At 41.4% G+C, this 24455-nt stretch overlaps 1 long non-coding RNA gene across 4 annotated transcripts; it reads right to left on the reverse strand.

The window, feature by feature from the left end:
* Positions 1-7032: 7032 nt before the first annotated feature.
* On the reverse strand, positions 7033-23731 carry LOC123046512 (uncharacterized). 4 transcript variants are annotated; one of them, XR_006422398.1, is made up of 6 exons: positions 23452-23731; positions 17687-17857; positions 15644-17492; positions 11769-14624; positions 9044-9156; positions 7033-7146 (listed from the first exon to the last, which is right to left on the reverse strand). It is a non-coding gene; the product is annotated as an uncharacterized lncRNA (long non-coding RNA). The 4 variants fall into 4 exon arrangements; XR_006422395.1 differs by lacking the exons at positions 7033-7146; positions 9044-9156 and having other exon boundaries at positions 10045-14624; XR_006422397.1 differs by lacking the exons at positions 7033-7146; positions 9044-9156 and having other exon boundaries at positions 10045-14624; positions 15450-17492.
* Positions 23732-24455: the final 724 nt, after the last annotated feature.

Here is a 24455-nt window from a genome sequence, read left to right on the forward strand (position 1 = left end):
TCTCGACCACTGCATCATAACATAAATTAGGACGGGAACCAAACAGATTAATCATGAGTTATTGCCATATTACCTGGCCTAGATTTACTGGAAAGAAACAATGGGGTTGCCTTGCTGTTTTCAGAGTTTGTCTTCTTATCTTCAGCAGCCTGCACAAAATTAACACACTAGCATTGCTATCATTGGCCAAGTCAGATAATAGGAAAGCAACATTGACACAACAAACGTTTGGGCAACTAGCCTACACCAAATTAACACAATATGGCACATCTATCATCAGTCAGGTAAGGTAGTACGAAAGCAACATTGACACAATGAATGAATGGGCAACCAGAGAAGCACTACAATTCAGTAATGTGCGTGATATGAGATAGTACATTCATGCAGCTCAGTATGCAAAACTACCAGGCAGTTTTCCTTACAAAAATCAACATTGGCGCCTTTAACATTTTGCTACAACTAATTTTAGATCAGATAAAGGTTAGATTCACGCCGATTAACAAAATACATGTTGATGTAAAAATATAGTGATATACAACAGGTACTTACATCAGCATTGGAGCACAGAGAATTCCCGCAGGATATTTTCCTCGAATACGATCCCAATGGAGGAAGTCTTCTATCGTTTAACCTTATTTTCTAAAAGAGAGATGGGTAAGAAACATGTAGAAAATATGATCAGAATGCTATAAAATTTCATGATGCGAGGATACGCACACGCTTCTTAGAATGGAGTTGACATTCTTTTGCTGGACTGGAGCGGACTAGTTCTTTGGCCACTGGAATCTGCTTATTATCAGTGGGAGTTGGGTTTCTCTGTGCTGGAGCAGTATCTATGAAAAATGGAGTTGGTTTATTATCTCCTGGCGTTTGGATCTTTTGCAAAGACCTGGTTTGTAACCCTTCAGATTCTAACATAGCCGTCTTCCCCTTGCATGCCTTATATAGAAGAATGGTGATTCAGTTATAAAACATGCTACAGCAGAGATGGAATAGGTACTGAAGAATAGAAAGGCATGACATATTGACATGTATTCCCTCCATCCGGAAATAAATGGACGGGTCTAGGCGTATTTCAGTTCTAGATACATCCAGTTTTATCCATTTCTGCGACATTTAATCCGGACGGAGGGAGTATGATGTAAGAGCTAGGGATACGACAGGACAACACAGTAAAAAAACACTGAAAAACCCACTGCAGAACCAAAGTATTCAAACCCACTGATATGAGATAGTACACTCATGCAGCTCAGGATGCAAAACTACCAGGCAGTTTTCCTTACAAAAATCAACATTGTGGCCTTTAATCATACATTTTGCTACAACTAAATTTAGATCAGATAAAGGTTGGATTCACGCCGATTAACAAAATACATGCTGATGTAAAAATATAGTGATATACAACAGGTACTTACATCTACATTGGAGCACAGAGAATTCCTGCAAGAATCTTTCCTCATAAACGATACCATTGCAGAAATTCTTCTATCTGTTAAGCTTATTTTCTAAAAGAGAGATGGGTAAGAAACATGTAGAAAATATGATCAGCATGCTATAAAATTTCATGATGCAAGGATACGCACACGCTTCTTAGAATTGAGTTGACATATTTTTGCTGGACTGGAGCGGACTAGTTCTTTGGCCACTGGAATCTGCTTATTATCAGTAGGAGTTGGGTTTCTCTGTGCTGGAGCAGTATCTATAAAAACTGGAGTTGGTTTATTATCTCCTGGCGTTTGGATCTTTTGCAAAGGCCTTGTTTGTAACCCTTCAGATTCTAACATAGTCGTCTTCCCCTTGCATGCCTTGTATAGAAGAATGGTGCTTTAATTATAAAACATGCGACAACAGAGAGATGGAATAGGTACTGAAGAATAGAAAGGCATGACATATTGACATGTATTCCCTCCATCCAGAAAAAATGGATGGGTCTAGGCGTATTTCAGTTCTAGATACATCCTTTTTTATCCATTTCGGCAACATGTAATCCGGACGAAGGGAGTATGGTGTAAGAGCTAGGGATACGACAGGACAACACAGCAAAAAAACACTAGTTGAATGTAAAACTATATGCTAGCGGAATACGTACAGAAATAACTAAGGCAACATACACGTGTATGATTGGGAAAATAAGATGGCATTGCAACAGAGCACTAGAACAACACTTCAATGTAAAAAAACATGGTATGGCAGACAGATGAAGTACATACTGATGAATAACAATGCATAAGATATTCAGAAGCATGATGTCCAAATTAAGCAGATGGCATTGTGATAGAGTAGAATGACAGTACTTGAATTTGAAAACATGTTATCATGAATGGAATAGGTACTGAAAAACAGGAAGGCATGACATATTTACATGCATGATCAGCATGCTAAGCACATGGCATTGCAACAGAGTAGATACACTCCAGGACATTATATGCATGTTGTACCCATATCACAGGCCAAGTTAGAGCAAGGACCTTGTGGGGTGAAGAGGATTCATCATCTTTCTGCAAGTCTTCTGAAGAACTGCCTTTACATGTTCCATCATATTGGGTATCATTGACATCAAGTTTATTGGCCTTTACATTGCTTCGTGAGGTTCTTGTGGATATATCAGTGTGTGCAATTATATCTGACATGCATGGAAGACAATTAGTAGTTAGATTTATGTAAATGAGTGCCTGTAGGAGACGACATAAATAGTAGGACTGGGTTAACTAGCAGCAACAGGTCTCATAAACTAAAGGAAGAACACAGATGAAAGCTACAGAATATGTATCGTTTGTACTCGAGATTAACTAGATGGCACACAAAAGTATTAAAGAACAACATAGGTAATACTAGAAGTGCTATAATACTATAATCACCAGCCTATGGGATAGCATTGGCTGATGGATGATAACTACGGAACAACGCTACCTAAAGAACAAGTATCTTAGCTGAACTATGGAACAGCGTGAACTCCTGAACAAGACCCGTAAGAGATCAGCATGAATATATAGTGAAATGTGATAACAAAGCCATAAATGTTGCACACAAGTAACATGAGGGTACAACCTATCTGGCTGCCATCCATAGGAGTGGGCATCATGTGCTGACTTGTCGATGGCCCTGCAGTTGTTGTGGCTGTCCATGTCGGGCACACACATTCGATGCAGGGAACTGTTGAGTGGGGATTGTAGCTCCCTTCTGGTGTATGATTCCCTTGTTGGAGCAGCTGCGGTGAGTCAAAAGACGGTGTGTCTGAAGATGCAGATAACGCATAAAGTTAAGAACGACAAATCTCTTTGATCCGAAGAAATACACTAAGAGATCAACAGCAAGGTACGAGAGTGGTCACATGTCTGTTGACTGAAGACTAAATTGGGGTCACATGATTTTATTTTATTTTGGTACTGTCCGATCTACGCCGGATGGCTTGATGGCCATCTTGTGCCTCCCGGCTGACACTGTTCGGAATCTTCCCCGAAGAGCCAGCGACCAACGGCAGAGCAGCCTGCCTCCGCCGTCCGTGGCCCCGTCCAAAACCCCGCTCCCCGCCCCACCGCACTGCCGTGGTTGTGCCGCCCCCGGGCCAATCCACAAAGACTCCCCGTCATCCAGATCCGGCGGCGGCAGTACCTTCAACCCACGCAACTCTAAAATATAGCCATCTAAGTGCTGCTTCCGCGGCGAACTTGCGGCCCCGCACCCTTACATTAGACACCAGCCAACCGGCAGCCTAGGAGCTCCGCCGCCTCGAGGGGTGCTGCTTCCCATTGGGAATCGATTGGCCCAGAATAAAAATTCAGACAACTGACGCCTAAATAAAGTGATTTCAGACGAGGGTGCGACCTATCTAGCGGCATGGTGAAGTATGCAGGTCCAGCTGCCGAGACGGTGAGGCCGGCGCGGTTGTGGTGGTGACCGGCGGCAGGGAAAGAGCGATGTCGCGATGGTCGAGGCTATGCGGAAGCAGCGCCAGGACTCTGGACGGATCCAAAGTTGGAGCCGCTCCGGCGCTGTGAACAACGGCGGGGGTGAATCGGCTCCGGTACGGTTCACGCGGCCGTCGTCGAGGCAGCACCAGCAGCATGGAGTAAGAGGCACATGGCCCAGTGCACGACGGCAATTGGACAGCATCTCCGGCATTAGGGAGGAGGGCGGCTGTGAAATTGGTGCGGTGGGGGCGCCATGGAGGTGGGGCTGAGGTTTCGCGGCTCAGGAGAAGGGAGCTTCCCAGGGAGAAGGTGATTTGGCGCCCACGAGGTATGAATGGGGGCGGGCGGGGGGAATTTGGAGGGGAGTGGAACCATGTCTTACGGACGCATTTGTCTGAAATGTGAGGGGGAGTTACAGTTCTACCCTTGCCTATAGGCTTCTCGTCTTGGGTCCGTGTACTGAGGGTCAGGGATAGTAGAGTAACTTTGCTTCTCCCCAAATAGTGGGCGGGAGCGATTTCGGGCGAGGAGGGCGTGTTTTGAACTATAGTGGGCGCGAGCGAATTCGGGCGAGGAGAGCATGTTTTGAAATAGTGGGCGCGAGCTATTTCGGGCGAGGAGAGCGTGTTTTGCCGACCATGGTTTATGAATTATTTGGCACATGTCATTTCGGCCGAGGAGAAGGCGCGCTTGGATGAAGTTACGAACCTACCCTCGATGTACAACGGGCAATTGATGCGTGTCCCACATAGGACGGTAATTTCGCGTCTCCCATTTATTTGCTCGGGCGAATTCCACCGAGCAGAGAGGATGTTTAACGGTTCGTTCAAATTTTGGGAGAACGAGCATCCACGTCTACCTTACCAAGTCGATTCAAATCAAAATTTGAAATATTAGCTTGCCACTTCTTTTTTAGATGGAGAGATGATGCTCAGGAGTAATGTGTTTTTACATGCTCGTTGCTAGCGATTTACTATATGACAAATAGTTGACCCACTCAAAAACGCGAATCAAACCCAAAATGAAATATCTCGATTCAATGAACTAGCTCGTTCAGTAGGTCAAAATAGTGAACTAAATCCAAAATTGAACACCTCAATCGAGTAGCATGTTGTACAGTATTATAGTACTCCATGAACATGTTGAAAGTCGAATTAATGAACTTGTTTGATATACGCATATATCCGTTCATGTGTGGATTGCAGACAACATGGTCTCCAATTTAAATATTTGAATGCAAGTTTATATCAGTCTTTGATGCATAAAACGCGACCTCCCCCTCGCCTCCAACGGTCATATCAGCCCGCAAGCTTGTTCCATTGGCTAAAAATAGCTCCTACCTCAACCTTAGATGGTTTGTTGCTCCTCGAGAAATGAGACAAGAGTTTGTCTGAGCAATCCATTTTCCTCCCAAAGAACTGAGAGAACCCTAGTGAGGAAAAATCCATAGCCTAAAATGTTAAGTGATTGAGCATCAATGAAGAATGTGATCGAAGCTTAACTTAACCAAGTACTCCTGTGGACTATGCATCCATTAGATGGTTAGGTATTTGTTCTTGAGCATCCCAGAGTAATTACAGATTGCTAAAGAACGAATCTATGAATGTTCGCATATCTCCTTGGATATTTACCATGAGTGATTGGGTGAAATCAGAGCTGACTTTAGCTTAAGGATAATAGGACAAAGACTTTGTATTAGGTTCAATCCCATCCCCGCCAACCAAACATAGTGTGCCAGCAACTTGAACTGGGTGAGCAAACCATTATCTTCACCAAGCATTCGGGTTCTATTTCCTCGCACTCAACTTACCTAATTTTTGTACTCTGTATTGCGAAGAACTTTCCATTTCTATGTTCTATGTTGCGAAGACGTTGATGTATCCCTTTCTATTTAGCTGAATGTGCTATGTTCTGTTTGTCTTCACTACTTATGTTTTTAGCATGTTTGTGCTTGTCTTTGATATGTTAGTTTACATTTCAGCTAAGTATCTTGTTGTTTGTTTAGTTTGTCTTTGTTACAACATACTCATCTATTAGCTATCTTTGTTTGTCTTCGTTTAGTTCATTTTATCTCAAGAATTCATTAAAATCTCCCATTTGCCCCCCTCTAGTCGATAATTGCCCTTATAGTCTACCACTAGTGGATGGGAATCACCTTTTTGGTGATATCTCAAGGATACGAGGGTGAGTCTTTGTGGTGTTGATGTGCCTTCGTGGTAACGCCCACCCCTTCAATGGTGACTAGGTTCTCACCAAAGAAGTGAACGTTGGGATACATCTTAGTCTCCATGGTATTATGTTAGTCCTAACACTAGCTCATTTACATGTGGTTTACTTTTGTCATTGGACCTTGCAAGGATTGTATTGGTTGCATATCTCAACGTAGCATTGTTTATGACCACACTTTATATTCCTCGCAGCCTAAACTTTGCTAATGACCAAGGTGAAAATTGTAGTTTTCCTTACTCACCCCACTCTAGGCTCATCTCGATTGTTTCAATTAGGACCCGAATTTCACATCTCGGTGCTATTGGAGGGCTTATGTATGTTGTAAATTGCATAAGGCCTGATATCACATTTGCAGTTAACATGCTAGCTAGAAAGAGTGCTACTCTAACCAAACAACATTGGACAAGAGTCAATAAGATCTTCGACATCCCCAGGGCACCAAAGATCATTGTATGTGTTATCAATTTCAGAGACATCTAGACACCAATATGATCATATACAATAATGCGGCTATTTATCTGATCCCCACAATGTCAAATCACAAATTTTTCTTCTTGCATGGTGTGGCATGTATCTCATAGAAGTCTTCTAAGCAAATTATTGTGAGTACACCCATTGTGAAATAACTACATTATACGAGGCATCATGTGAATGCATATGGAATTGCAGAATGATAAACCACATACATTCACGTGATATTGGTCCAATGAATCACCGACCATATCTCCGAAATTTCATGATGAGCAATATCACTAAACATAATGACCAAAAATAAGTTACTTCCATGAGTGACAACAAAGTAGAAAAAAACATTTTACAAGTTAAATCCTACAATAACATCATAGATTTATTCACTAAGTCAGTACTAACTTCAACATCTACAAATATGTTCATGGAATTGGTATACGGCAGAATTTATGGTTTGCAAGAATCAAGGGAAGGCACCCTCTAATTTTTAACTTGTTCATACACCATGTTGCACTCTTTTCCTTTTGTGGGCCTTCTCCTAAATTTTCACATAAAAAGTTTACAATTAGACAATATCGACATAAGATTGTATGTTGTATCTCCTATTTTTCCTTTTTTGCGAGAGTATCTCCTATTTTTCTACATGGGGTTTTATGGGGATTACTAAAAACATATTTATTCTCAAACTAAATTGTCGTTTTCTTTCTTAAACAAGTTTTTCTCGTACAAGTCTTATTAAAAAGACAATAACCATTATATGTTGGGTGTATATGTTCTACAATTTTCACATTATTCTTCCATCAGGTTTTAACGAGTCGTGACGGCATATCAAACTACCGCTTTCATATTATTTTTCTCACATAGTTTTCATATTATTCTTCCGAGTATTAAGAATTCATTTAATCACTGTATTCATGAAGCGGTGCACCAGGGGGATGCTTCATATCGTATCTTCAACAACTTCCCAGTGTGTTAGCGAAGTGCTAATTGTTGCACGTGAAACGCCTAGCTTAGCTAGGTAGGGTATCGGCAGAATATGATAGGCTGGCAAACCTTTCTAGAGGTGCCTCGTCACCAATTCTGCCACGAGACGTGTCAGAGATTCACCGATGGACACATGACAGGCACCAAAGCAGACAGAAAGCCACTCCTGATGCCTGAGCGGACTGTTCTCGATGGGGTCACCGGCCGTTCACCGAGTGCCCCTACAAGTTGGCCAAGGGCCGCCGCAATCTGAGCGGTTGGACGGACCGCGCGGCATGTACGCCCTGAGGGGAATCCAATTCCCGAGACCCGCCGATCGCGAAAAAGAAATGCATTTCGCCGACCAAGTGGTGCAAGAAAACAGGCATCCGTACTGACCTCTGCCAGCAAAGAGGAGAGGAGCCAGCCAAAAGACATCATGGCAAGGAACGGGGGGCGGTAAGAATATCGGCGGCATATGGAATGCATCATCTACCGCAAACACTAGCCATTAGAAACATGTCCAAAAGTCATTAAACCATTTGACAAGCATTTTTACGGTGTACGTATTATATATAGTGCTCTAATTTGCCACAAATTTTCAGGTCTTCAATTCAAAATTTCATAAAGACAAAGAAAACAGATTAGGTTGTGAATAGTACTACCAAATTTAACAATGGAGTAAATAGTGAGAGCAGTGATTCGGTGCCCAGACTCATTTGTGCCCGCGCTGAGAAAAAAAATCAAAATAAATACTAGAAAATTTCAAAAAAAATATCCTTTTTTAGTTTTTTGCACAGTAGATAATTTGATGCGGTAAATGGATGCTCATAGATGTTAGGGGTTGTTAACTCATAGATGCTCATAAGGGTAGTGCATACGTGCTTGTGAATGCACTTGTGTTTATGTGAGCATTTGTGTTTGTACAGTGTTTAAAAGAAAATCCTAGCACATCACAAGATTCGCTAGCACACCCAGTATGACCCTATGGTCTTGGATCTCACAAGTATAATTGCAAGTGGAATTGACAAATTATTGTTTGTGTAAAATATATTTCGAATAATAATCCCAAAATTAGTGGTAGCAAGCTGTACCATATCATGACTTTCTGCCGTGCACATGGCAAAACAAATCTTTTTCTCCAAAAAGTAGTGTGTCGACCTAAATCTTTCCCCGGGAATATGCATTTATGTACACATTTTTCATTTATGATTATTCCAACAGAAAGTTCATTCTCATGGTTGAGCTACTTTTTCAGGTCAAAATACCGGAGCCACTCACAACTCACAAGTGCATGTGGACATCAACTAGCTTTGTGTTCCCCAATGCGATAGGTACGAGATCACTGCACGAACCTACTAGCATGTTTTGCCCAACGTAAAATTAGAGAGGTCAGAGCCCTGTGCAAATTGCAGAGCCGGGATTTCGTAGTTTAGCAATACGTAACGCATGTGGGCAATGAACAAACTAACCCATTAGCTCAGACGCCTCAGAAGCACACCAGCATTCAATTTTCACCAGCTGACTTATTGATTTGATCTGGTAACTTTCTGCATCAACTTGTAGTAGTAAGTACTTGGATTGCCTACAAAGAAGCGAGTTAGTTTTAGTGGTTAAAAAGCCAGCTCAATACCATTAGCCTCACTGGCTATCGAGTAACCATCATATGATATTGTCTCGCTCAACCTGATAGTAGCAGAATACTAATTGTTGGCTCTGCCAAATACAAGCTGCCGCACATAAGAAATCTACTATCTCCGTCCTGGTTTATAGGTCCCGTTATAGTTTGTGCCAAATTTTGACTAAAAATTTAACTAACAAAGTGTTGATGCATGTCAAGAAAAAATATTTCATTGGATTCATATTTGAATATAGTTTTCAAAAATATAATGTTTGATGACATGCATGAACATTTTATTAGTTTAATCTATGGTCAAAATTTGGCATAAAATACAATGGGAATCAATAAACCCGGACGAAGGTAGTACTAGGATCGGCATTAATAAACCATATAGGACAGGTGCCTAAACTTTGGGGCCAATGAATGACTGCTTGAATTTGTTGTTATCATGGTACTACCTCTGCAATTGTGCGGGAGACATCAGCTCTCAAAGATCTACATCGTGTCATTAGGACCACCTATCCCTACGACTAGATTGCCCACCAATCAAATTAGGGGGGAGGAGAGCCTAGGGGAGAGAGACCACGCAATCCAATTGGGATACGCAGGGCATCAAATCATGGGAGGAGGGACCGAACCCCATCAAGGTCGTCGACGCTGCCAAAATAACCAATTGCCATATGCTCCAAACGAACCACCAGTGTCCAGTGAGTTCTCAAGCCAGATATGGTAAAGAATAATGGTACAAGAGCAACGGCCACCGAGGCACCGACGAGAACAGTATCGCCACCACGCCTCCATTGATTTTGTAGGCCCCCGCCGCAACACAAATAATTCTGCTTTCCGGTGGATGTAGCTTGCAGGATCGATTGATTGGGGACACAATGTCCCTGGTGTGACTGAAATGTTGGCCACAGCAAACACTGACCGTGGAATTGCTATGATGTCTTAATGTCTTAAGATCGGCTATAATCGTAGGACTCACTAACCTTTGATCGCTTGCTAGGTTTTGATTTGATACATCTATACTCGACACCCCCTAGCCTTTGAGTACACCAACAATTATGGCAAGTACATATGTGAGATTTGCTACACGATTTGCAAAAGTATCACAAGACAATATGTTGCCATCACGCAAGATTGCATAAATTACCGCAAAAATTCCCAAAGATTTTTGTGAGAATTGAAAGTTTTTGTTACAAGGGAGAGAGGGATTGGCGGAATATGATGCATGTATTATTGAGCCTCGAGGGCGAGTATATATTGAATACAAAACTTGAAGGGCAAGAAGCCTCTCCTGAAGATAAGGTAGGAGAAGGATTACAAATCCTAGACTACCAAATACAAGTAACCCAAATATATCTCTAACAGTTTTTAACATAAATTAAGAGCAAACATTTCTAATTAGAAAATTGATGTAACCAATAGAAGCATGCAACTGTTTCATATTCCGTCCGTTTCTAAATATAAGCCCTTCTAGAGATTTTAAAACGGACTACATACGTATGTATTTACTGAAAAAGGCTATCACCCTGCTTTATAAATAAATTAAACCGCCAACGAGCACACATACAGAGTCAAGTCCATACACACACCCAGGTCTCACAACAAAGTACAGAGGATCTGCTGAGGGCACAACTCAACAAGCCCAGAAAATAAAAAAACAGGACACACCGGCATATGTATTTTAGAGTGTAGATTCACTCATTTTGTTTCGTATGTGGTCCATATTATAGAATCTTTAAAAGGGCTTATATTTAGGAACGGAGTACAACATATTTTTCTAGAGTGATTACCAGATTCTTATGCAGGATGGGCAAAATGCTCCAGTCTACTTTCAGTCCTAAGAGGCACATGCATGTCTGCAAAATAAGTTTTAACCTACCTTTTTACAAGGACAGCTAGGCTGGTCCTTCCAAGAATCAAACTGAAGATCACTGCATACCATTTTTTTTTCAGAATTTGGTTGTTAGTTGAACATTAAAATTCTCAATATAGTAAACAAAATCATGGTGAAAATGGTCCTACTAGCATATATTGAGGATGCCTTTTAATAGAACGAAGGGAGAATGTTTACTATCCATGGGTTTATAATTGTCCAATACTAGAGGTAGTACTTGACAAGCTTTTGTAATTCTAAAATGTTTGGGAATGGACTACAAAGAACTCTATAAAATTTGCTTAGGTCAAGAGTTGCGCACCACGTCCACCGCATGTCCACAAGCTCCACATGCAGCACAGATCAAATGCTAATCCTCTCAACCAACCAATCCAAAAGATGCCGAACCCTCATGGCCATGGGCCACTATGCTTATTTAAAATGGACATCGGACCCAGGATAACCAATTGGTGACTCATCATGTCTCATCCCCAAAACGGAAGACTTTGTGGTGAAATATTTTGCAGTATATAACTCATTGGGCAGCTATCTCCATATTATTTCACATCCAACTTGCTCGTGCCTATAAATGAAGACCATCCCACCCTGCGGCAATGCACACCAGCAGACCATTCCACATGATAGCAAAGCAGTCAGGGTAGGGGAAGAGGAAGAACGGGCAAGAGCCCAGAAGTACCTGTAGAGCATATACTGGGGAGGCTTCTGCTGGGCTGCCATACGCTACGAGGCAGAGAACGGGATGCAGCCAAGGATGACTTGCCGGCTCCTGGTGTTGGGAGTTCGTTGAGCCTTAAGAGTTAGCCGGCAAGTTGTCCTTGGCTACACCTAGTTCTCTTCTTCTGGTGTTTGGCCCTCAAGCATTGTTGATAAAACTCTAATGCCTGCATTTGTGTCAACTCCCATCATGGAAATACATGAATAAGTATGCAAAGCATAAAAGGTATGCATCTCTAGCTAGCCAGCTCTTAGCATCTCAAGCTAGTTCAATCTCTACTCAAGACATAAAAGAATTCCAGTCTATATATGTATATATGGGAAGTAAAAAGAATATCTTATTACTGTTCTATCTGCAATGGAAATGCATGAATAAAAAACATAAGTACAAAAGGCTTGGATACGAGTTCAACCTCCACTTGACATCAGATCTGTACATTCCATATGTATATATCAGACGATATCATCATTCCTTTGCCATTATTTTATGCTAATCCATGATTTTTTTTAAGATAAGAGATTGGCTTTCTTGTGGTACCCCTTGACCAAAATGAAAGTCCGAAGGATGTACAGAACGCACTGTGTGACAAAAGATTCCTCAAGGCTCTCACATGACGGCGGAAATTGTACTTGCAGTATTGTACCTCAAAGATTATGTATACACAAAAGAAAATCTTTAATCATGTAGGACAGGAACCAGGAGGTGCATCAGCAATGTAACCATGTTACGAAAGCACCGCATTCCCTTTTCGATACAAAAAAGAATGGACAACTTCTTTCCTCAAGTAATCAGTGTTGTCCTGTTCATGCCCTTTGAATAGGGCACTTTACTTTATTGGCTAAAAGCCCAAAGGTGACGATGTTAACGAGAGCTTTACCTCATTATTAGCACAAAAACTAAAACATTTTCCCGATGCAAGGTATCATGGGTGAATTCTCAGCATCGATAAACCATAATAATGAGTTAATTACTGATGCAGCTTTCTGAAGGGAACAATGCGGAGTAACTAGTAAGGCTCTATATCTAACTTTTATTCAAAGAAAATCATAATAAAAATGATGAAACTTTTCAGCATCAACTGTTTTAATTGTGACATGAGAATTACGTTTTGTATTCGAAGCAAAACACGTTCCACAATGAGCATCCTTCATTACCTCAAAGTTGAATGGTTGATAGATGATGGAACATGGTTTTATTGGACTCCAATATATGGGCTTCATGCTAACACTGATATTGTCGTCTAGAAAGTCTAGAACACATGGTCACAACAAATCCACAGCCCTCCATGACAAGTATTGCATGAGTCTGAAAGTGCTTGAATATACAGATAGAACAGATGGCACATTATTTAGATGTGATTTTGTCTTTTACATAAGAAGAAGTCACACAGGAAGTCGGTAGCTGTAATAAGATGCCCAGATGCATGTGTCATCATGAACCAACAACAAAAGAGATCACTCTGTTAATGTCAGAAAACTAAATCAGGATTTGTTTGCAAGACATGTCACAAATGAAGCTTCGGTCATTTCATGAAACCAAAATTAGTATTATACAAGGGCTACCAAATGCAGATCAATATCAAAAATATCAGTTTTCTCGAAAGAGAACAAACATTAATGCTTGACAAGTACTCCCTCTGTTCCAAATTATTTGAAGTTCTAGCTTTGCTATGTCAAAACATCTTTAAGTCTGCAAAAAGATATATCAAATTTACAATACCAAATTAGTTTCATTAGATTTTTCATAAATTATGTTTTCATACAATATACATTTTTATGTTGTAGATATTAGCATATTTTTTATATACTTGTTCAAAGTTTAAAAAGCTTGACTTAGGACAAAGCTAAAACTTCAAGTAACTTGGAACAGAGGGAGTATGACTCGACACTGACCACATCATTGCGGCGTATATGATTTTAAGAGAACTCCAGTATTAGTACCCACAAAGAAATTTCGCACTAAGAATGCAAGGAATAACTAGTCTTTACTCTGAACACCAAATGGAATATAAAGAGAATAAATATAGTAAGTACAAGTTTCAGATTATATTGAACTAAGAAAGACACTGTATTCAATTTCAAACCTATTTGATAGTCACAATTTATAAATCTACTCCTGCCATATAAAGGGATAGAATAGGAGCAAGAAAGATATATTTCTGAAGTATACGACTGAACAAGGGGATATTGCGTGCTCTAGGCACATGAGATGTGCTAGTGCAATAAGACACACTTAACCATCTCCAATTGTCATGAAAAGTTCTGCAATTTTTTACAACACTGGCATGTCAGGTGTCTACCGCAGCAAGAAATTTCAAGACCAAATCAAGTCAGAAATAGTAGTGAATTCAATTTTACTGTGAATAGTGGCTTCCGGGTACTACTCATAGTGGGGTTGTCTTTTCTTATTTCTTGGTGTATTGATCGAGTTTGGATTCTAAATTTTCTGGTAAGGCATATGCATCATGTGCCAATGTTGTCTAAATCTTTTTGGTTCTTTCATGACCACTAGAGGTGCCTATTAAGCTTCTAGTACAAACTCTGTACGTGTTTGTTTAAAGCAGGCCAAATCCCTTAACACACGCGATACCCCCCATGCCAATATTTATTTGGCTAGTGATTGGTTGGTTACAAGCTTGCCAAATATTGGCTAGTGATTGGTTGATTGCCAAAAAAAATTCTGCCAACCTCACAAAAAGGTGCCAATTTTGGCCAGTCTTGATATTGTCAAAATTTGGATAGCAAACCAACAGTACCCATTCATTGGGTGCATAATAGTATTTTTCACAGCATGCCAAAGCCAGAAGCACGTCTTTTCCTGCACAAGTAACATAACCACATGAAATCCCTTGGTAAACTTGAAACATGGATCAAATATCATGCGATGATGCATCATACAACAAGAGGAGCCATTTGGACAGGCTGAAAAACTACCCTACAGCATAGCAGCAATAAGTTTTTCCTCCATGGTACTATACACTTCAATCAAAAGCCCTGGAATCCTCTGTAGACTGAGCCCTATCCATCAATCTAACCTAGATACTTCACATAACCTACCTAACAAAACAATTCAATAGATGCCAGCTCCCAGCCTTTTAGCCAGCAAATATATTCTTAAAAGTTGGAAATCCATAAAGCCTCAATGCGTGGATAGGTAATCATTTTCACTCAAGGAAAAAGTTATGCCAATAACTTTTAAAAAGATTAAGTCAAAAGGAGATTTCACTATCGTGCCAGATCTAGTTGCAGTGCTGCCCCTATAAATACCCTCCCCTCGATGTATACCAGAAGCACACCCATAGCTCAATAGCTGGGAGATATGAGAAATCGGAGTGAAGAGTTCACTGCCGCAAGAGCCATGCAGAAAGAGGCAGAGAGTGGAATGCAGCCAAGGATGACTTGCCGACAGTACACAACAAGGTGGTAGTAATCTTGCCGGCAAGTCCGTCCTTGGCTACACCTTGCTCTCTACCTCTGCTGTGTGGCTTTTGCATGGCCTGGAGAAACATGAATTTGCCTGGTGTCTTTCTTCTTCCATAGAGGTAACATTACTTGCCTCACAGAACTATCAACTGTCATTTTTTTTTGGTGTGTGTGTGTGTGGGGGGGGGGGGGGGGGGAGCTATGGGGGCGTAAAACCCACCTGAATATTTTCTATTTAGCCAGGGGAGATAGCAGACCATTTTTTGCAGAGTCGCAGAGGAGAGGTTCAAAGAGAGGCACTACGAGCTGATCTCAGCCAAATTTAGAAGCCCTAGTCCAAAGCAGAAAGATGAAACACCTGCCATCATAACAGCGACGTGGATAAATTCTGGATCCATGCCAAAATTGACTTACACATAGAGCAGGAGCATCAGCAGCACCACAGGAGAACATAGGCGGCAATTTTCCAGGCAACGGTGGCGGGTGGCAGGGGCTCGCTGCGAATGACTTTGGCGCTCCAGCTGCTACTGTCAGACTTGAAACAAATTTATGCATGTGTGCAAGGAATATCGCTAAACATAAACTCCATGTGGTGCCAGTAAAAATGAGCTGAATGCTGTTGACTTGCAATATGTATACAGACTCGTAAAGTATTTTCAGCATTGATCATCGCCAGTTTAGAAAGACAAAATAGCAGATAATAAACAGCGAACCTTTTGACTCAGAAAGTATGTAAATAAGCTAAAGTATGCCAGCAGCAGCTCCACTCCAGCATGATCAGTTAGATAGTACGTAGATAGATATTTCTGTGGGTACCTTGGTGATTGCAGATCTGTCAGAGATTATATGACAGTTAAAAAATCTGATTGCAGTTAAAATGAGAGTGCATATCATCTGGATACAGGCACGATATCACCAAACTATCCATCACTGAGAGCACACATATAAATACATAATATTAGATGAGAATAAATTGGCCTTCATTAATGAAGCCGGAGAATACAACCCGCTTAATTAATCAAAGAATAAAACATATGAGAACGAAACTATAAACCACATAGTATGAAAGAGCTTGATTGTTAATGCTCGAAAGAACTTTTATGTTTTTACTTTTTTTTCAACTATGAAGAACTTATATAGCATTATCAATTGAAAAACTTATTTTGGAAAAAAAACATTCTATACAAGGTGTGATGCATGATTTGTCAACTCATAGTACACAGGATATCAGTGTAAGATCTCAAGAGTCTGTCCAAGAAGAATGATGTACAAGCAAGTTTCATGTATAGTCAATAAATAAATGGACGATGAAAAATAATCACATTCCATCATTTAAGCACAGGAAAATAAAGTAACTACTACTCCCTCCATTCCAAAATAAATATCATGGTTTTAGTTCTTATTTTCGAGCGGAGGGAGTACATAACAAATATAAAAGTTCAGCTCAATTTATAGTGCCTTTTGGTTAATATGATATGCATTAATAGATAATACTTGACCAAATGCACATGTATCTCTTTTTCACAGAATCAGAAAAGGACGGCTCAGGAGACACAGTTTATGGATGCTCATTTATAAAATAAGTGGTACAGCTATGAAGGAGAATCAAGTGATATTTTGGTGGTCATATCTAGGGCAGATCACCAGTACCTCTTTGCATTCCCTGTATAATGTGTGCTCAGATAATAATTCCATTTTTCAGCCCATGACATGTAATTGCGGACCAATGACATGAATCTGTATAATAACATAAACTGGATTTTTCGTTCCTCTCACAAATGTATACCTATATTTACTCTGATACAGTGCCCATATGAAATGTTTGCTAACATCAAATATTGGGGACATATAGCTATTGATATATTAAATGATCCTGTGGAAGCACTCATTCAAAGTGTATATATAATAAAGGGCAGCCCGGTGCATGTAGCGCCCGCTTGCGCAGGGTCCGGGGAAGGGTCCGACCACTTTGGGTCTATAGTACGCAGCCTTTCCCTACATTTCTGTAAGAGGCTGTTTCCAAGGCAGCAGCTTTACCACTGCGCCAAAGTGTATATATAATAAAAATATAAAACAATGTATCATAATAATATTGGCACCTCAGAATATTATGGAAGATTGCAACATACTGTAATAAAACCTGCAAAGAAGTCCACTTCATTGGGGCACTTCCACAGAAGCCGAGACAGCAAGGCAGTGCTATTCCGAATTACATCTGATGATGTCTGATGTAATGTAGAATGAAAACCAATGCTTGCAGTTTCTGCTGAAAAAAATGTGTGATACGATAACTAATTAAAGGGATATAGGATTATATAGTGCGAATTGCTCAAATAGCAGACAGCCAATTTACCAATAGCACTGAATGAAATTCAATAGCAGTAACGAATGTAGACTAACTTCAAAGGTTGTTTAAAAATAAACTTGGGAGCTTGCATTGGAGAAACATAAGAGTACCATGATTTGTCTTGAAACATCACTAGCGAATGAGAGCAGCTTGTTTTATCGAAAGTTAGATCGTCACACTGTTAGGCCCCGTTTGGATTAGCGTTTCAACTCGTTTCTGGCCAGTTTAGGATACAGAGCCCCTGCCGTCATTTTCATTCCAGGCAGGAATCAAGAGGTGACCTGTAAGTTACACTTGTAAAATAAATACAGCTGTAAAGATTTACACCCATTCAGAGCAGGGCCTTAAATGTAAATTGTTGTCACTTATTTTGCAAACATGCCATGTTATTCTAGTAGATAAGTAATTTTGGTTTGCATTCTGAGTGCCACAGAATTGCCTCTCCTTCACATAGATTAAACAAATTGTTGATAGGGTACATGGAAACATCCAATGGCAGTACTCCAGAATGGGATCTAGACATGGCCTGATCTATGTCTACGTACTATTAGATATGCATGTGGCCGTGAACAATGGGCAAAAATGTTTCTAGTACCACAGTGTAGATACTTTATGGTAATGAATGTCAGATTCTATAAAGTGCCACTGCAGTTATATATATCCGGTCGGCTATACGCAATAGGTCATGGGAAGTTTTGTCTTTTTAGAGAAATGGTGACCATGTGGGAGTTGCAAATTGTGTATTGTGACACAAATGTAACTCGTCAAACCTCAAAGCCACGTCAAATCAGCTAATTATTGATACAAGACTACAAGTAATTCATAATAAACGTTGGCATCCAACTTGGCTACCGAACTGAACATGATCCATCTACTGCTAGTACTTGTTTGACTATATACAAAACTTACAAGCTCTTCTTGCAACATGACAAATTGTTTACATAAGTTAACAGACTGTACACGTCAATGAATCAACCAGAAACTTCCTCAAACTATACAAGTAAGATCGATGGTTGTTGCTCAAAGGACCATTGGAGCCCAATTTGGGTGCTGTTTAACCAATAGAGAAACCTGTACGAGATGTCTGCCATGATCGAGTCTCTACATATCCAATCGAGTAATTTAGAAGAGCATCATGAAATTCGAGTAACTTAGAACAGTGCACCATGGACTTCACATAATATTAAGCCTCGGATATCTTCCAAAATAAATAAAATGAAGCAAACTCAGAATTAAATTTAGGTAAACTTTTGGGCCCCAGAGATCGAACATTAAACTTTATTCTCCAACACAATCTACTATTTCGACACGCAACAGCAGTTCTCCATGAAGTTTTCCCATCATCACACACTAATGTACATTTTAGCTTCACACAACACAGAAGCTTCCTTTGAGCTTGCAGATGCGATTTAACAGGGAAGGAGCACATCAGCACTATCATTAAGAAGGCAAAACCTAGCATTAAAGAGGGAATGCTAGCTTGGCTAGACACATTGTAATTTGTTTCATCTTTACACTCCTGGATGTGTTTGTGTATAATCATCTGTAATTGCCCCATCAATTAATAGAAAATGAGTTACAGTGGGGGCCTTCCCCACTGTGTTTCCTCAAAAAAAAAAGATGCGATTTGACATTTCAAGGATGGCACAAATCAATGATCGCGGAAAATTATCCAGGTTGCAGTGCCGAGACAAGCAGGGGGGGAGGGGGGAGCCAAAAAGGGAAATCAATAGAATCCCAATAGTAGATGTTCATGCTGAAGCCAGGAGCACGTCCCTCCAAGTACTAGATCACATCAAATTCCTTGGTAAACTAGAAGCATGGATCAAATATCATGTGATGATGCACATGACAACATAAGAAGCTATTTAGACTGGCTGAAAACAGAAACTTCCTAACAGTATAGCACCACTAGTTTTTTTTTTCCTCCATGGTACAAAATCCCTGGAATTTTCTGTAGACTGAGCCCCATCCAGCAGCGTAACCTATATACTTCGCATAACCTACCTAACAAAAGAATTCCATATATGCCAGCTCCTAGGCTTTTGGCCCGCAAATATATTATTAGAAGTTGGAAACCTATAAAGCCCCAACTAGGTCATCATTTTCACTAGAAGGGGAAAAGTTATGGCACTAACTTTTAAAAGAAGTCAAAAGGAGATTTCAGTGCCATTCCAGATCAAGTTGCAGTGCTGCCCCTATAAATACCCTTCCATCGATGTATACCAGAAGCACCTCCATAGCTGAATATCTGAGAGAGAAGAGAAGTCAGAGCGAAGAGTTCGCTGCCGCAAGAGCCATGCACAAAGAGGCGGAGAGTGGAATGCAGCCAAGGATGACTTGCCGATAGCACAGAACAAGGCGGTAATGTTTGACATGATTGCCATTTGCCTGGCAAGTCCATCCTTGCCTACACCTTACTCTCTACCTCTCCTGTATTGCTTTTGCATGGCCTCGAGAATTTGAATTTGGGGTGGGGGGGGGGGGGGGGGGGGTGCAAAGCAAGGCGCTCGACCACGGCCAAATTTAGAAGGCCGAGGCCAAAACAGAAAGAAAAAACACCCACCATTATCACTGTGACGTGGGGAAGCTCTGGATCCATGTTGCCTTCAGAATTTACTTGCAGATAGAGCAGGAGCATCGCCAGTGCCATAGGATAACATCGGTGGGAATGTTCCACGAAACGGTGGCGGGGCAGGTGGTCGCTGCGGAAGACTTCGGCGTTACAGCTCAGCTGTCAGGTATGAACCAAATTCATGCATGTGTGCAAGGAATAGTATTAAACATAAAGTCCATGTGGTGCCAACTGAAAGAAACTTGCATGTTGTTGACCTGCAATACTCTTTAAGACTCGTAAATTATTTTCACCATTGACCATCACTAGTTTAGAAATACAAAGTATGCAGATAAAACTAACAGCACACATTTGCATCAGAAAGTGTGTAAAGAAGCTAAAAGATGCCAACAGCAGTTCCACTCCAGCATGATCACTGAAATAATGCGTAGATAGATATTTCTGTGAGTGTCTTGGTGACTGCATATCTGTTAGATTATATGCACAGTTATAATCTATGAGTGTTTCTATTTGCAGCTTATATGGCAGTGCGTATCGTTCAGATACAGGAATGATTCTTTGCATGGCACTACACAATCCATCACGGACATACAATATCCGATGAGAATGAACTTCGTTAATGAAGCCCAGGAGAACATCATTTTAATAAATAAAAAAGATGAGAATGAAACTATAAAATCACATAGTATGAAAGAGATTCTAAAAAATAGATAATATGAAAGACCTTGATTGTTGTTACTCGAAATAACATGTAGGGTTTTTTCATCTATGAAGAATTAGCATAGCATTATTCAGTTCAAAAACTGATTTTTGGAAGAAGAAAAAAGTCATATTCTGAACAATGCGTGATGCATTTCTATGCCAACTCAGTACTAGACAGGATATCAGTTTAGGATCCAAAATGCTGCCAAAGAAGAATGATATAGTTTCATATATTTTTAATACACAGATAGACAGCGAGATATGCCACATTTCATCATCTGACCACAAGATTGAGAACATTTCGCACATTGCCAGCCTTGAAATAACATGTCCTAGTAACTAGTACAAAATAATACCTATAAAAGTTCAACTTAACTTATATAATTTTCTAGTTAATGTGATATAATAGATTATTCTTTGACCAAATGCACATGTACCTCTTTTTCGCAGAATCAGAAAGGATGACTCAGAAGAAACAGTTCGATCATTGACGCTCATTCATAAGGGGTGCAGCTATAAATGAGAATCATGTATTTTCTGGTGGTCATATCTAAGGCAGATCATTGGTATTTAATGTGTGCTTGGATAATAATTTCATCTTTTCCTATGACATGGAATTGCGGAACAATGACATGAATATGTCTAACAACGTAAACTAAATTTTCGAGCCCTCACAAACACATTTACCTATATTTACTCAGATATAGTCAGCAGTTGGACAAGGGATCGCTCGGATTCAATCAGCAGCGAACCCGTACGATAATATAGTAACGAAATGTTTGCTAACCCGTACGATAATATTCTAACGTACAATGAAATGTTTGCTAACATGAAATATTTAGGGGACGTAACTGGCACCTCAGACTATTATGTAGGATGATAAATATCGTGATCAAACAGCAAAGAAGTCACATAGCTGGCACCTCAGACTATTATGTAGGATGATAAATATCATGATCAAACAGCAAAGAAGTCCACTTGATTGGACACTTCCACAGAAGCCGTGACAGCAAGGCAGCACTATTCCGAAAACAAAATTATACTTGCAGTTACTGCCGAAAACAAATGTGTGATAGCATTATCCCTACATTATTCCAAATTTATAATATACCAGCCAGTTAAGTGGATACAAGAATGTATAATGTGAATTGTTAAAAATGGCAGAAATCTCAGTAGCACTGGATGAACTTAAATGGCAGTAATGAATGATGACTACTTCGAGAGATTGCATTGGATACGTGAGAGTACCATGATTTCTCTTCAAGATTATTCAGGTTTCTCTTCAAACATCACTCTAGCATATGAAAGCGTAGCTTGGTTTTATCAATGGTTAGATCGTCACACTGTTAAATGTAACTATTTGCCACTTAGTTTACAAACTAGCTATGTTATTCTAGTAGATAAGTCCCTCTGTTTGAATTATGAGTGCCAAACAATTACCGAAAAAAGCTTTCACCCCGCTTTATATATAAAGCAACGAGTGCCAGACAATTGCATCACCTTGACATGGATTAAGCAGATTGGCTGTAGAGTACATGAAAACATTCAATGGCACTACCACAGGGTAGTTGCTTTATATAGATATGGCATGATATATGTAGAAGATATGCATGTGAGGGTGAACAATGGACCACAGTGCTACTAGTACCAGAGTCTAATTGCTTTATGTCACCAAAAGTCGGATTCTATGAAGTGCTTATATATACCGGTCGGCTATATGCAACACGGTCATGGGAAGTTTTCGTCCTTTGGTAAAGTGATGATCATGGGGAGTTGCACTTTGTGTTTAGTTACACAATTGTGTAATATTGAAACCTCGAAGCCACATCAAATCAGGTGATTATTGTTGGTACAAGACTACAAGTAATTCATAATGTGTGTTGGCATCCAACTTGGCTATACTGTTATTTGTTTGACTGCAGCTAATGCAAAGCTTGCAAGATCTCCTTGCAACAATCAACCAGAAAACCCAACGGAAAACACAGATCATGGACAAATTGTGTTGTCAAGTTAACAGAACAGTGCGTAGACGTCAATGAATCAATCACAAACTTGCACAAACTATACCAGTTAGATCCATGGTTGTTGCTCAACCCAATTGGTGTTCGACCAACAGAGAAACTTGTAAGAGATGCCTGGCGTGACCGAGTCTCTATGGATCCAATCGAGACTCAATTGGGCCTAAAAAACTAAACAATTGGCTCGAAACCCCAGCGATGAAATCCAATTCGCCATGCGCGCTCGCGTGGGCGTGTCCGCCCTCGCTCAATTGGCCACAACGGTACCCAAATCCTCATGAATCGCTCGGGTCATCTGGCGTCGGCTTGCCACCCACACGCTCACCAGGCGCGCACGCGCCCTGTTCGACGGTGTGCACCCAACCGTGGGACCTTGCCAGATAGGCGCGCCACGGAGAGAAATTCGCACGGTTACTGCCGATTAACCCGCGCAGATCCAACAAACTGGCCCCCGGAAAAGGGCATTGTCGATCGCAGCCCGCGTGGGCGCTGCTCCGATCCAGGCCGACGGCCGCGACGTGCGTGCGTGCATGCGTACTCGTACAGCGGTACAAGGGAGAAGGTGGCGGGGGGCACGCACCTGAAGAAGCTGTTCCGCCGCCGCCGCCGCTTGCCACCGACCTGCGGTTGCCTCGCGCGCTCCGGCCTGCGCGGCCGCATTGGAAGAGCCGACGGCCGCGCGCCGTACCTCCCGCGCCCTCCGGTCTCGCCGCGGTGGACCACGAAATTCCAAGTGTGCGCCGAAACCCCCCGCGAGCCGCGTGCGCTGGGTTCATCCGCACAGTGGCCGCGGCGGGGGCTGGAGGCTGGCCAGGGGGCGTGGATTTCGATGGCGTAGACGAGACAGGTACAGTGGCCGCTTGCCCGGGGCGTGCGACGTGTAAACGAGAGCATTGGGATGCGGGGCATTTTGGGTTCCGCCCGTTTTACGTCGCAAACCTTGAAGACAAAATTATTTTGCTTACACTTTTTTTTTTGTTTTTTCTATGCGCTTGACTGTGTTGTTTCCCGGAAAACCAATTCAGCCGAAATAAATCAATTGCATGGGCTAACATCATGCTTTCATATAGTTCCCTAAGAGCTTCTTTCTAAGTGTTTGATTACCTTTTAAGTTGCGTTCGATAAAATCTAGGGCAATGATCTGCGCCGGCGCGCCGGCCCAACTTTGGGTCGGTCGGCCCGCAGCCACCCGATTAGATTGATAGGAACCGTTCGATACGTCGTTGTCTTCATCAAAGTTATGGTACGAAGAATCCTTTTTCATCTCATTGCTCCCTTCCATCTCGTCGCCGTGCATGTTCTCCCGTCGCCACTCTCGTCTGTCGTCCTCACCGGCCATCCAAGTCGTCGGTCGCAGCCCTTGCCGGTCGTCTCGTCGCCGGCTTCACCCATGCAACAGATGCATCCTGTGGGTTGGCTCCTGTGGCGACGTGTTGCAGCTCCGTTGTGCCACGGTCGCAGCTCACCGACGTGCTCGCCGCGGCTCATGCCCGATACCCTCCTCCGACATAGCTCGCCATCCCCCATCACCCATCGTAGCAAAAAGCCCTCACTAGTTGTAGCTTTTGCGGGTGCTGGTTGAAG

This window comes from Triticum aestivum, chromosome 2B (genome assembly GCF_018294505.1).
Source record: "Triticum aestivum cultivar Chinese Spring chromosome 2B, IWGSC CS RefSeq v2.1, whole genome shotgun sequence".
Lineage (NCBI taxonomy): Eukaryota > Viridiplantae > Streptophyta > Magnoliopsida > Poales > Poaceae > Triticum > Triticum aestivum.